Source organism: Gopherus evgoodei, unplaced genomic scaffold (genome assembly GCF_007399415.2).
Source record: "Gopherus evgoodei ecotype Sinaloan lineage unplaced genomic scaffold, rGopEvg1_v1.p scaffold_41_arrow_ctg1, whole genome shotgun sequence".
Classification (NCBI taxonomy): domain Eukaryota; kingdom Metazoa; phylum Chordata; order Testudines; family Testudinidae; genus Gopherus; species Gopherus evgoodei.
The window spans coordinates 527,568-540,874 of NW_022060062.1; the positions used below are offsets into that span (position 1 = coordinate 527,568).

Sequence of the window (13,307 nt, forward strand, 5' to 3'; positions counted from 1 at the left end):
TATTACCTTTTCGGTTGCACTTTTCCCCTCACCTCATAGACTTTAAGGTCAGAAGGGACCATTATGAGCATCTAGTCTGACCTTCTGCACAAGGCAGGCCCAAGAATCGCACCCAGACACTCCTGTAATAAACCCCTAACCTCTGTCTGAGTTATTGAAGTCCTCAAATCGTGGTTTAAAGACCTCAAGATGCAGAGAATCCTTCAGCAAGTGATGCAATGCAATGCAATGCTGCAGAGGAAGGTGAAAAACCTCCAGGGCCTCTGCCAATCTGCCCTGGAGGAAAACTCCTTCCCAACCCCAAATATGGTGATCAGTTAAACCCTGAGCATGTGGGCGAGACTCACCAGCCAGCACCCAGGAAAGAATTCTCTGTAGTAACTCAGATCCCACCTCATCTAACATCCCATCACAGACCACTGGGCATACTTACCTGCTGATAATCAAAGATCAATTGCCAAATTAATTGCCAAAATTAGGCTAGCCCATCATACCATCCCCTCCATAAACTTATCAAGCTTAGTCTTAAAACCAGATATGTCTTGTGCCCCCACTACTCCCCTTGGAAGGCTGTTCCAGAACTTCACTCCTCTAATGGTTAGAAACCTTAGTCTAATTTCAAGTCTAAACTTCCTAGCATCCAATAGATCAAGGGAGACTATGCCAGATTTGGGAAGATGCTTAAGGAAATTGAGGCTCAGGTGATCTTCAGTGGGATTCTGCCTGTTCCTAGAGAAGGGCAACAAAGGTGTGATAAGATTATGGTGATCAACAGATAGCTCAGGCAGTGGTGCTATAAGTAGGGCTTCCCAGTGGCCGTACATCTCAAAGCCCTCCTTATAGCACCACTGCCTGAGCCATCTTCCCAAATCTGGCATAGTCTCCCTTGATCCGTTCCAGCGACAATCTAGCTGTATCATTCGTTCCCACATGAAGGACAATCAGCGGATTCTTTCCTGCTCCCGTTAGGATCCTTTTCAGCCACAGGTTCACATCCCATATCTCAGCACCCGGCAGAAGGCACCTCCTTCTGTTCTCCGGATCAGCTCTGGTTACAGGCCTGTCTATTCTTCTCAGTAAAGTGTCCCCAATCACGTAGACCTGCCTTTTCCTGGTGACGGTGTGATTCTCTGGTCTATCCCCTGCTCTCACTGGCTGCAAGTCCTCTAGATTCCTATTGTCCCTTGCAATGCTCCGCAACCCATCCCGTATCCTCCTGGGGCTCATCTTTGGTGTTGTCTCCCTTGACTCTTTCTCTCTTCCTGTAGGACTAGCTGCTCTTCTCTTCTTCCTTGTCCTCTCACCTTCAGTGACTACCTGCTGTGCCCCTTCTTCATTTTCCAACTCTGCAAACCTGTTCCTGAGCTCTCTTTTGCCTTCACTGGCCTGTCTTTTCCTCTGCCTGGTTCTCTTAGTCACATGCTTCCACCATCCACTTTCCTCACCCAGCAGTCTCCACTCAGAGCTCTTTGGTCCTGCTTCCATCTGCAAGTCTGAGCTTTTCCCTTCTGCCTCATGTATTTTCTCCACCATCCACTCAAACCCTCTTCTAAACTCAACCAGAGTTTCCACCTGCATCTCCAGTCCTCGGATCTTTTCTTCCATCAGCTCTATCAGGAGGCACTTTATGTAGACGAAACTCTTTTCAGGTACTCCCTTCAGGATCATGTACATGCCGCAGCTTCCACATCCAGTCATCCTCATTGTGTCTTTCACTGCTGCCTCTCTATTGGTTATAGCCTTCCCACCTAAAACCTGTTAGTCCAGAAAACACAAACCAAAGCAAACCACCACCACCTACAGCAAACCAAACCCCCAACAGGCTCCAGATCACCAACAGACCACGACCCACTCCTGTCTATTCCTCTTGCTCTTTTCTCACAGTACTAAAATGCAGCTTTTGAAAACCACAGGCCAAGATTTTCAAAAATAGTGCCTGCTGCTAAGGTCCTGTGATCATAGTCAGGTGCTGACACAAGTGACCTGATTTTTCAAAAGTAGCGTGTGCCCAGCCGCTCCCACTGAATTCAGTTCCAGTCTGGAACTCTCGGCACTTCTGAAGTCAGTCCACTTCTTTAGGCCCTTGAACGTAAATTTAGTCTCCTAACTTTAAACACCCATTTTTAAAACATTGATTCTAGTCTTTCTGAACAGACTCAGCATAGTGAGTAAAATGAGACAGACCTTTTCTTTCTGTCAGTAATAACACTTACCCGGATAGGAAAGGAAAACACCGTCCACTAAATCCGTTTGATTTCTTGTCAAAGTATACTATTTAATGAAGAATGTGCTCCCTCCCCCCTAGTTAAGACTGGTATATTTTCAAGCATATCAATATCCTTATAATCATGCATGCCAAAATAAGGATTACCAAACCTCATGCTTTCAAGATGCAGGCTCAGGATGGATTTTACCCCTTCCCTCTCCCTTGAGCACCAGTGCACATTTGGTCATGTTCTTGCCTTCATCAGGCTCTTAGCAGATATTGTCAAAGGACCCAGTTCAGCAAAGCACTCAAGCACATGCAAAACTTTCACCAAGTCCCATGGGGTTTTAGTGGGACTTAAGTCCTGGGACTTAGACACATGCTGAAAGTTGTGCACATGCTTAAATGAATCTGGGCCAAACACAGGATGCTAGGTCTGATGCCTCAATAATCTAATGCAATATGGTAACTCCTATGTATCTATACAGTGAATATTTCTGCAGACCTCTGCTGATTCTGTAGAACAGTAATACCTTTATTAGCTTTTTCACTGTATTTATCAGTCAGCTGGATAGAAGACAATACAAAAATTGCAAGAACTCATCTTGGAACAAAGGATATTCTGCCTGACTTAGGCTAAATTGGATACATTACATTTCTGGCCACATGTTGAACATTCATAGAATTTCCTACTGCCTAAGAATCTGCTGCCAGTTACTTTTACTGCTATATCAAAATGTAAAAGCAGGTGCATAATATAATGCATTTTTTGTATTTGCTGGAGATTATTTAAAACAAGAGGCAATGAATAATGCTAAATCTTACAACAGGCTTCAGGGTATTATTTTGTTGGTTGCTGGTTTCTAAACTAACAGTAGCCACTCAGGAAAAAAGAACTACCAACTTTTGTAGACAGCTCAATAAATGCAAACATGGTGTTAGGCGGTGTGAAATGACAGGGGTGAGTACAGAAAATATCATAAAACCATTACATATTAGTGATATGCTCTCCCCTGGCATCTACTCTTTTGGTCTCCAAAAGAATATATCCCATTGCAGAAAGGATATAACCAAAAAAAAGAAGAGATCCAGAGAACAGTAGTGAAAGTGCCTAGAAGCATGGAGCATCTTGGAACTGAGGAGAGATTTGGAAGATTGGGGTTGCGTAGCTTAGAGAGGAGCTAATGAGGTGACGTGACAGTGGGGTATTAATTTACTGAATGGTCTAGAGACGACAAAATAGGTTCTCCCTCTTTCCCTTTGAGACCTAATGAAATGACAAGAGCACGGATTTAAAACTGGCAAAAGGAAATACTTTCTTTGTCAAGGAAGGTTGCCATTAAGGTGACTTAGTCCATTGTTGTTATGGGGGTTTTTACATCTGAACTATCTGATGCTGGCCATTATTGGATGTGGGCTATTGGAGCGCGGCCAGCTGGTTGGATCTGGTATGACAATCTCAGTGTTAGTCACCTGTGTGACTGGGGGAGTGAGGAGGTAAAGTGCCTCATTGGACCTCACACCCACAAGGTGCAGTGGGAGCAGTGGCTCCCTTACATGATGCCACACAGAAGCGGCATGTGACCTCAAGTGTCTCCCCCCCTACATTGATTTCTGCCTTCCATTTGGTCCTGCTCCCTGAAGTGCTGATGTAGCGGGGCAGAGCCCACCCAGTCCCATGCTGTCTCTAGCCCCCCACCCCAAGAGGTACACGTCGTCTCTGATCCCACCTGGCACCCAGACATTTCAAAGCCCTTCTGCATGATCAGGGCTTTGTGGCTCCTGGAGGCAGAGCCAGGGAGCAGCTGCTTTGCATGACATGCACTGTTTGGAACCAGGCAGTTTTTCTCTACTGAGCTGTAGTAGCTGCAGAAGACTGCCACATACCTCCTCTGGGAGGGTTTTGGCCAGTACATCCATATAGACTGGATGCCCTGGCCATGACCCCAGCTTCCCCTCAAAGCCTCCCTCCCTGTGTTTCCACAGAGCAGCACAAAACAGGCGAGAGATGCAGAGCAGCTGTGCCCACTGCCCCCCACCCAGTACTGCAGTTCAGCTGCTCATGCCTGTAGGAGCATCATGACGTGGCCATTGCAAATGTGTGTGTAGCGTCTCCAGACATGAAAACACTAACAGCTCCCCGGCAGGCGGAGCTGCACTTATGTAAAGTCCCTGCTTTCCTAGGCTGGGTCTGCACGACATACTTCAGTATGAAAAATCTACACCTGAGCAGCGTAGCTTTGCGGACCTTAACCCCCCATGTGTAGACAGTGCTGTGTCGGCAGGAGAGTTTCTCCTGTCAGCTCTCATAGTGGTGGATTTATTAAACCGACAGGAGAGATCCCGTCAACTTAAAGCACCTTCACCAAATGTGCTACAGCGGCAGAGCTGCAGATTTGTAGTGTAGACCTTCCCCATGTCTCCTAATTGTAATGAAAGCACCATGCTGCAGTTGTGACAGAGTGACAAATGGGGGTCTCCCTGTCCTCCTATCTCAAGGATCTTCCCCTTTGTAGTACTCAGTTCCCAAGAGTGTTACTGGAATGACCTGCTCTGGAGAACAAGTGAGAAGAGTCTGTGCCAGAAAAATAAGGGTGAGGAGGACAAAATGAAAAGGAAATAACATTCTAATTAAATCGCTCTTGTGATTTCACCATTGCACTAGTTCACTAGTCGTCGTAGGCCTTCAAAGACTTAACACACATGCTTAATGTAATGCACCATTCATGATCCTATAGCAATGTGGTGTCAATGGGACTACTCACAGTGTGTATGGTTATGCATGCTGGTAAGTCTTTACAAGGTTAGGGCTTCGGAGTGTTTCAGCTTAGACAGGAGCTGAGGTCCAGGGCCTCAAAAATATTTAGGCACCTGGTGCCCATGTGTTAGGCCCTAAAATACTTTTAAGCATCCAGACCTGCTAATCTAAGATTTGAAATAACCAGGCAGGATCCTTCTTGGGAAAAATACTTGCAGGCAATCTTTAGCCATTGTAAAGATGCAAAAAAATCACGAGTCTTGGGGGTAAGAGGTTGTTTGTTGGTTATTTTGGGTATTTTTGCTGAGCACCTTTAACACAAGATTGAGGGAAACAATTCACACTTCTGCTGCTTCTCCTATTTGGTTAGCGCTTCTGCATGGGAATGTTGACAGCCGTGGAAAAGAGGAGAGCTTCCTTTATTGTTCTCTTGGATGAAATCTTAGATTCTGCAGAAAACAACAAAACAGTCACAGAAAGGCTCAGCAGTTAAGCGTTTCTGAGACACATAGGGGCCTAGTTTTCAGCAGGGCTGCAGCCCTCCTCCATTTTGGCATGCACACACCTGTGGTGTTTGTCCATCAATCTCCATTCTCCAGAAGTGACAGATCCTCTGTTGGACAAATGTGGAACTCCTCTCACGTGCCCAGAAATGTAATTTATGGAGGGTGTGGGGAGGTGCAACATTTCACATATGGAGGCTGCCTCTTGAAAGACTGCTCCGTAGTGATTTTAAAAAATGACTGCGTTTGATCTACTGTTTTTTGTAATGGTATCAAGACAATGAAATACTGAAACACCAGTAGTGGTAGCACAACAAGTGACATTTTCTTCTTCTCTTTCAAGATTCTCCATCATTGGGTGTTGGTGGTGGTGGTGATGATGATGATGATGAGTCTGAAGACACAGGTAATGGCTTGTTCCTGAATCATAGAATCTCAGGGTTGGAAGAGACCTCAGGAGGTATCTAGTCCAACCCCCTGCTCAAAGCAGGATGAATTCCCAACTAAATCATCCCAGCCAGGGCTTTGTCAAGCCTGACCTTAAAAACCTCTAAGGAAGGAGATTCCACCACCTCCCTAGGTAACCCATGCCAGTGCTTCACCACTCTAAGTGAAAAAGTTTTTCCTAATATCCAACCTAAACCTCTCCCAATGCATAGTCTGTTTCTTTAAAGAGATCATTCATAGTGTTTCCACTCAATAAGGTGTTTTAATTGATTACAACATGGACATATGGCATTATTATTATTATTCAGAATGTATATGGGGAACTGTGCAGCCTGGTGGATAGGACATAGTCATGCCTCAGGAGACATGAGCTCTTGTCCTATCTGTGCTGTGGACTCACTTGGTGACCTTGGACAAGGGACAGAACATTTTTCTGCCTCAGTTTCCCTTTCTGTAAAACAGGACTGCGTTATCTTTATTAAATGTGCTAAGGAGGCATCTTACCTCATTCAAAGGTGATAGCCTGTAGCATTGGAAATAAGAACTCTCCTGTGAATCAAAAGAAAAAACGTCTCGTCGTACAACCCCAGCAGCAGATTTTAAGTGATGCTTCAGGGCATACCCTTGAGAGCAAGCTAAAACTCAGAATGTGTGCCATTAAGAAGGAGACAGGGAACTTTGAATGTTTTTTAATTGCATAAAAACAATTTAAACCCATCATGATTCTGGAAATGTACTAGTTATTACGTACTGCAGAAAACTATTTTTAGTGATTTCAACTGCTTTCTGTAGAATATTTTGCTCAAAGAGTGGTTTAAAATGTAAAGTTGCATTGATACACTGCTGACATCATTCTCTTAAAAGAAAATTTATAACCAAAGAACTGCACAACATAATTTAACTTTGAGTTCCTTCACCATTCCCCACTTAGGCTGTTGAGTTTCTATTAACACAGTCAACTTTTTGAGGAGAATAATTGAAATCAATAACTTACTTTCTGCTAACTTAGCACACAATGTATATTTTTTCATTCTTTACGAGTTTGCTTCAGTGAACTAAACAATTTCAAAATTTAATAGAACTTGAAGTAAAAAGTGAAGATTCTGTTTGTCCTTCGCCAGTATTATTCTTATCATTGGCTGAGGAATTGGTTAGTGGTTGGTTTTATTTTGATTTTGGTGTTTTGTGGTAGATAATATCCTCCGTGGATGAGATAAAACTGGTTGGAAGTAGTCAACTATAAAATCTACATAAACTGAAAGAGACTTTTCCATTCTTTCAGGAGAATTAATGGTTATTTTAAAATTTGACAGTGATTGCTTTTGTGCTACAAAAGCAGTTCCCCACTCTGCTTATTGTATATCCCAAAATGAATACACAGAAGCCAATTCAGAATTAGTTGAGAAACTTATCATCTGTATTGCAAAAGTACTTTATAATTGCTCAAACTTCTTGGAAATTTGAGAATGAGAAACTATTGTCTGTTGGTAGAGAGCATCATATTACATATTCATCAACTTGGTTTCTTATAAACCCTCTACTGATTTAGCTTGCATTGACATTCTTGGCCTTTTCTGTGTCTTGTCTACCACATTCCTCTTTCCATTAGATCCTCCTACTACTACTACACAACCATGGCATCCTTCACCTGATGGCGTCAGAGCTTCAGCAACAGAACCAGAACTAATGCATTTTTCAGCATCAACCTTGTCTCCTAGCGTTGATGGCAGCGGGGGTATCAGCATTGCTAGTGCTGTGGGTGAGGCTCTCTTTCTATTAGTTGCATGTGTTTGGGTTGGAGCTATCTGCTATAGGGTAATACAGAAGTACTGTTGTTACTACTTTGCTAGGACCTACAGTGCAGCATCAGATATGGATGAAGGGTCTCAAATAGCTGTTTTCCGAGTAAATGATGTAGAGTCTTATCCTGAAGGAATAGACATTTCACTGGAAGTTTTAACGTCAAACAGTGATTTAGAAGACCCAGACAAACCAGATGAAACACTTTAGACAATACTAACAGATCCCAAGAATGGTATGAAAGACCAATGGATTATTATGAAGGAGGAACACTGGGAAGGAAGTACATGGGTGGTGACATATAAATGGCTCAGTAATATCCCGGAGGGAGTGGTGTGTGTAGTAACCACTGATACAGTTCCATTCATTAGTTGATCACTTTCAGGTTGTTCATATTTTTACTTGAGGAAAAACAAGCTTTTTGAAGTTGATTTTCAAGCTTTTGCAGTTGTAAAAATCTGGGTTAAATGTATCTGAGCTGCTTTATGATTTTTCAGTGCTGTACTGCTGTTTTTGAAAATATTGGACTTTTGATGCATAATGCTTCATTCATCTACTGCACACGTAGGAACCAAGTGCTAAATTAAAGTTACCATACAACAATGTTAGAGTTAAAAAGCAGCTGTCTTGGCTTTGCGATGCGATTGAAAAACAAACAGTTTACCTGAGACTATGGTCAAGTATAATCTTTGTTAAGCACATGTTTTTATATATATACACACACACATACATTTACATATATATACACACACACACATACATTTTAGATAAAAAAGAGTGAATTAGTCTCAAAGCTGAAGGTAAATTCAATTCTTAAAAGTAAGTTTTAGTATAAAAAATGGATTTGCTTAAATCTGTTCTTTTTCCAAAGGTATATTTTACTTTTCTACACACAAATGAATACCTCTTTGTTTTAATGAGCCTTCCTGCAATGCACAGTTAGTGGTAACTTTTTTAAAAGAAAACATGTTGCATTGAAAAAGTTAGAATTCTCATTGAAGGCGTTTTAGAGGCATAACAATGAATATATGGAAGGTTTTGTCTTGTAGCTGATTTTTGAGAACCATTTGTTACACTACAGTTCATTTCCAAAAAGTACGATTACAGTCTATTTACAGAATTAGTCAGTTGTAGTCCTGCACTTCACATGAGATCAAAACCGGATTCTCAAACTTAAGAGAATTTTCAACTAGAAATAAGATGATGCCAGGGAAGTTTTCACTGGGATTGGGAAACACAAGATTAGGTCTCATTTCAGATACAAATTCTAAGCATATGGGGAAAACAAATGGAGTTAATGTAGCTAAGATATAGAAGGTTAAGATTTTAGCAGAATACAGCATAACATGGTGTGCAGAACATAAAAGATAAGGCACATTTTTACGAAGCTCTGTGATTACATCATTGCTTTTAAGAGTTGAACATACTTGAAAAAAGCATATTTATGAAAAGGAGTTAACGTAAAAAAAGTGCTATTTAAAATAAAGCAAATAGGGAAATAACTATTGCTATTTAATGCTGTTGAAAACATAATTTGTACCTGAATCTCCAGGATTCGCAGAACAGCAGTTGTATGTATACTCAGTTGGGTTTGTTTGTATTGCATTGGTTTGCTTTGTTGACTAAAACAGTAAGCACTCTTGTAGCTAGGAGAAGCAGATGGTTCCCAGCAATGAAAATGAATGCTTGGAAGTCAGTTTCAAGAGCTGGAACAACCTTGCCTCTCCTTCAGTAGTAGGTTCACTGCTTCATCTTTGCAAATGAATAGGATGAAATCTGAGTGAAATTAATTCAGGTAATCCAGTTTGTGGGCAGTTACATTGTAAAAATGAGAGGTGAGAAATAGTTCTGTGGCAAAATCCTGTTTTAAGCTCTCAACTTTTTTGAATGTTTCCTTTCGTAGTAAAAGCACTGCAAAATGACAGCATTTAGAGCTTTGCAACAAAGACAGTATCTGTATTAGACTTTTGACAGTTTGTGTGATGCCAAATGACTGCGTGTCTTACATGGTTATTAATACTTGCAAATAAAAGTAAGCATTTATCTAACAAACAATTCCTGAGTGGAGATTTTCATTCTGTTAAGTGTTAGTTATGTCACTAACTCTAACAATAAAAGGAAAGTAGCTCCCTGCTATGTGTGTTAGTAAGGTACCTTATAATCACCTAGAAAAATTATGCTCATCTCGAGCCTTGGCAAAAATAAGGTGGAGTAATGACAGGGCCAGGAGTGTCATAGTTTAGGGCCACCAAGCTGCAGAGTGCCCAGTAATGTTTGTCTGAAGCACTGTGTGACTGTATCCGTTTGAGCAGTGTCCAACAGCTTTGGGAGCTGCTTCATCAGAAGGCATTTTCTTTCTGTGTGTAAGGATCTGTAGACTTCCATTCTTCTCATGTATACTACTGATCCTTGTGGCCAAAGGAGTGAAGAGCCTAGATGGCAACTCAGCTGTTTGCTCCCCCCACATCACAATGAAGAAAACAGATCAATTGTGTACACTTCTGGCTTGGAGGGGGATAGTGCCATTGCACCCTCCCCAGAGTGAGTCGCCTTCTTGTACACATAGAGACACATCCATAGTCTACTAAGGACCATTGTGCTGGCCAGAGTGACCACAGGTGCATGGGATTCTTCCATCCTAAGTGCAAGACTCTGCACTTGTCCTTGTTGAACTTCGTCAGATTTGTTTTGGCCCAATCCTCCAATTTGTCTAGGTCTCTCTGGACCCTATCCCTACCCTCTACCGTATCTACCTCTTCTCCCCAGCTTAGTGTCATCCACAAACGTGCTGAGGGTGCAATCCATCCCATCATCCAGATCATTAATGAAAAAGATAGTATGCTTTTACAGAGGTGGAAGAAAACAGAGCATGAGGCTGACCATGAATGAGTTTGGAAGCTACATGAATCTCTGGGGCAGTACCAGACAGGGTCAGGGCATGCATCCCTTCAGCTGTTGATGGAAGGTTTGCATTTGCAGAGTGCTAAAGTATTTTTGTCCGTCCTAGTGACATGGCCAAGAAACTAATGCTGAATACTGCAGCTGACAGAATGCAAAGTATCACACCGATCTCTCTCTCTTGTTAGAAGAGCGTTCTGCTAAACTCTGCACATGTCCAGCCCAATCGCAATCCCTACCTTCGTCTGGCTTCTCTGACTCAGCACAAAATGAAATACACACGAGATGACATTTGGAAAGATGAGAGTTTCAGTTGCTGAATCTGCCAGATAATAGCTGCTGCTGCTGGAAATAGAGTGGGGGAATATACCAGAGAGATTACACTGATTAGGCCTTTGGAGAATTTACCAGGGAAATCCTCACGAAAGCTCATGCTGAAATAAATTTGTTAGTCTCTGAGGTGCTACAAGTACTCCTGTTCTTTTTGCGGGTACAGACTAACATGGCTGCTACTCTGAAACTAGGGAAATCCAGACATTTTATAATTTAGGATTCTGAAGAAAAGTACAGGGAAATGAGCGCCTGGATTTCAAGTTACATCACCCTCTGTTCCTCCAGTTCGTCCTCTCAATTTTTCCCTGTCCTGTTAACTCAAGAGTAAATAAGTCAGCTACAATTCTGATTTCAGGAGCAGATCTCTTCACCCCTCTGGATCTATCACCAGGTGTTAGACAGAAGTTGAGGTGCCTCCCACCTCTCTTGTGTGGTGTAGTGTACAAAAGAGAGACAGAAATTATTTTTGCAAACAGATTTATTTAAGTAACCATGGGAAAAGGAACAAATCATGAACTATAAAAAAAAACCTCAGGTCCTAACTAACTGGAACCTTGGCAACAACTGAACAGAATAGAACTAAAGAATAGCCCAAAAATACTTTACTGTCTCCAGGTTTTCTTAACTAGGAGGAATGAGTTTAACATGCAGTTGTCATCACAGGTGATCCACAGTCTCTCGGGATCTGGAAGCTGACGTAGTGGGACGCTGGGTGATAGTCCTCTGGATCCTGGTGACTGGTCCCAAACGTAAGGGGACGGTTTTCCCCTTACTGACATTTAGTGGGGGTGTTTTGGTTGCTAGCTCCCAGCCCTAAAATGGGGAGGGTCGATGCAAGGTTGGGACCCTGGGACTGACAGTCCCCAGGAATAATGGGGAGAGAGCAGTGCTCCAGGTCAACCTGATTGACAGGGTGGGAAGGCTAATCAGGGAGTCAGAAGACCAGGGAGATTCCATCCTCCATGTGAGCTGGAACTGCCTGGGTCAGACAGAGGGGGGCCGAGCAAAGGAGAGAGCAGAGCCCGAAGCTGAACTGGGAGCAGAGCTGGGCCAGAAAAGCAGCCCAGGGAGCAGGTCAGAGCAGGGAGCAGAGCCAGACACAGCCCAGGGAGAGCAGATCCTGTGCTGGGAGCAGAGCTGCAGCGAGCAACTGAGGCCAGCCAAGGGGGGACCCTGGGCAAAGGGCCCAGTGCAGAAAGACACCCCCAGCCAAAGGTCCTTGCAGGCCAGACTGGGAGGGGGATCTTAACCCTATGGGGAGCTGATGCTGGGAAGAAGGGTCCCACAACCCAAAGCCCATTGGTGTGTGGCCACCACCATTGCAAGTGTCCAACCCGCAGCATCCCTGCAGCACAGCCAGGGCCTGAGAAGGAGGCCTGAGACCTACAAGGAACAGACTGAAGTGCCCTGATGTCCAGAGACACTGTTTGTGGTGTTCCCTGCCACAGAGCAGGGCGATGTGTTTTCCTTTAACCTTTCCCATTTTTCTTATTCTTTTTTTTAAATTAAATTGTTAATTAAACAACTTGCACTGGCTTTAAATTGTATGAAATGATCAGTGGGTCAGGGAGGTGCCTGTCAGGGAGGTGCCTGTCCTGGGTGACCACAGCAGGGTTGGGGGTCAAGCCCCCCAGCAATTCTGGGCCCAGCCTTGCTGGGGTTATGAGGACTCTGCCAGACAGGAGAGTGGAAGGGGAGACCTCATGGGCAGGGAGGCCTCTGGGTAAAGGAAGTGAGAGCAAAAACTCAGATCCTTTCGCTAGCCCACTTCACTGAGGTAGTGCAGAATCCAGAAGAGTTCCCCACAATAGCAGGACCATTTCCTGGTGTACACAAAGATAGGATTTTGGAACTCAGGAACACCACTGTGGTATCTCATGCGGACTGGATAAAGCACACGACCAATGTGGTTGCAAGCTGAATCAAATCTGTTTATTCACGGCCTTATTATATAGCATCTCTTACATTACATAACACTTAACATGCAGCACCAAACCATATTATTGTATTTCCTTATTGGACAGCAGGCAAATATCACGCACTCTGCATGCATCTAATCATTACTGATTGGTTAATTGCAACGACGTAACCCCTGATTATACAAAGAGTGATTTATAGCCTTGTTTTACTTCTTTTCTGTAGTCGGGCTTCAGATCTGCCGGCGCCTTTCTGAGGCAGCCCCACGCCAATCCCCCCTGAGTGCCCGGACACGACCCCAGTCCAGCACCATATCCATCCACCCAGATCAGTATAGGGATGATAAATCCCTACACCTCCCCCTTTCTTTTCAAACAAGGCTGTGGCAAAACGCATAAGGCTTTGTCGTAATATATAAACAAAACAAGGAGCAAAAATAAAAAGG

At 43.3% G+C, this 13,307-nt stretch overlaps 1 long non-coding RNA gene across 1 annotated transcript; it reads right to left on the minus strand.

Moving 5' to 3' along the window:
- Positions 1 to 9,162: 9,162 nt before the first annotated feature.
- On the minus strand, positions 9,163 to 12,819 carry LOC115642560. Its single transcript, XR_003998204.1, has 3 exons — positions 12,809 to 12,819; positions 11,080 to 11,084; positions 9,163 to 9,254 (listed from the first exon to the last, which is right to left on the minus strand). It is a non-coding gene; the product is annotated as an uncharacterized LOC115642560 (long non-coding RNA).
- Between the last annotated feature and the right edge of the window lie 488 nt (positions 12,820 to 13,307).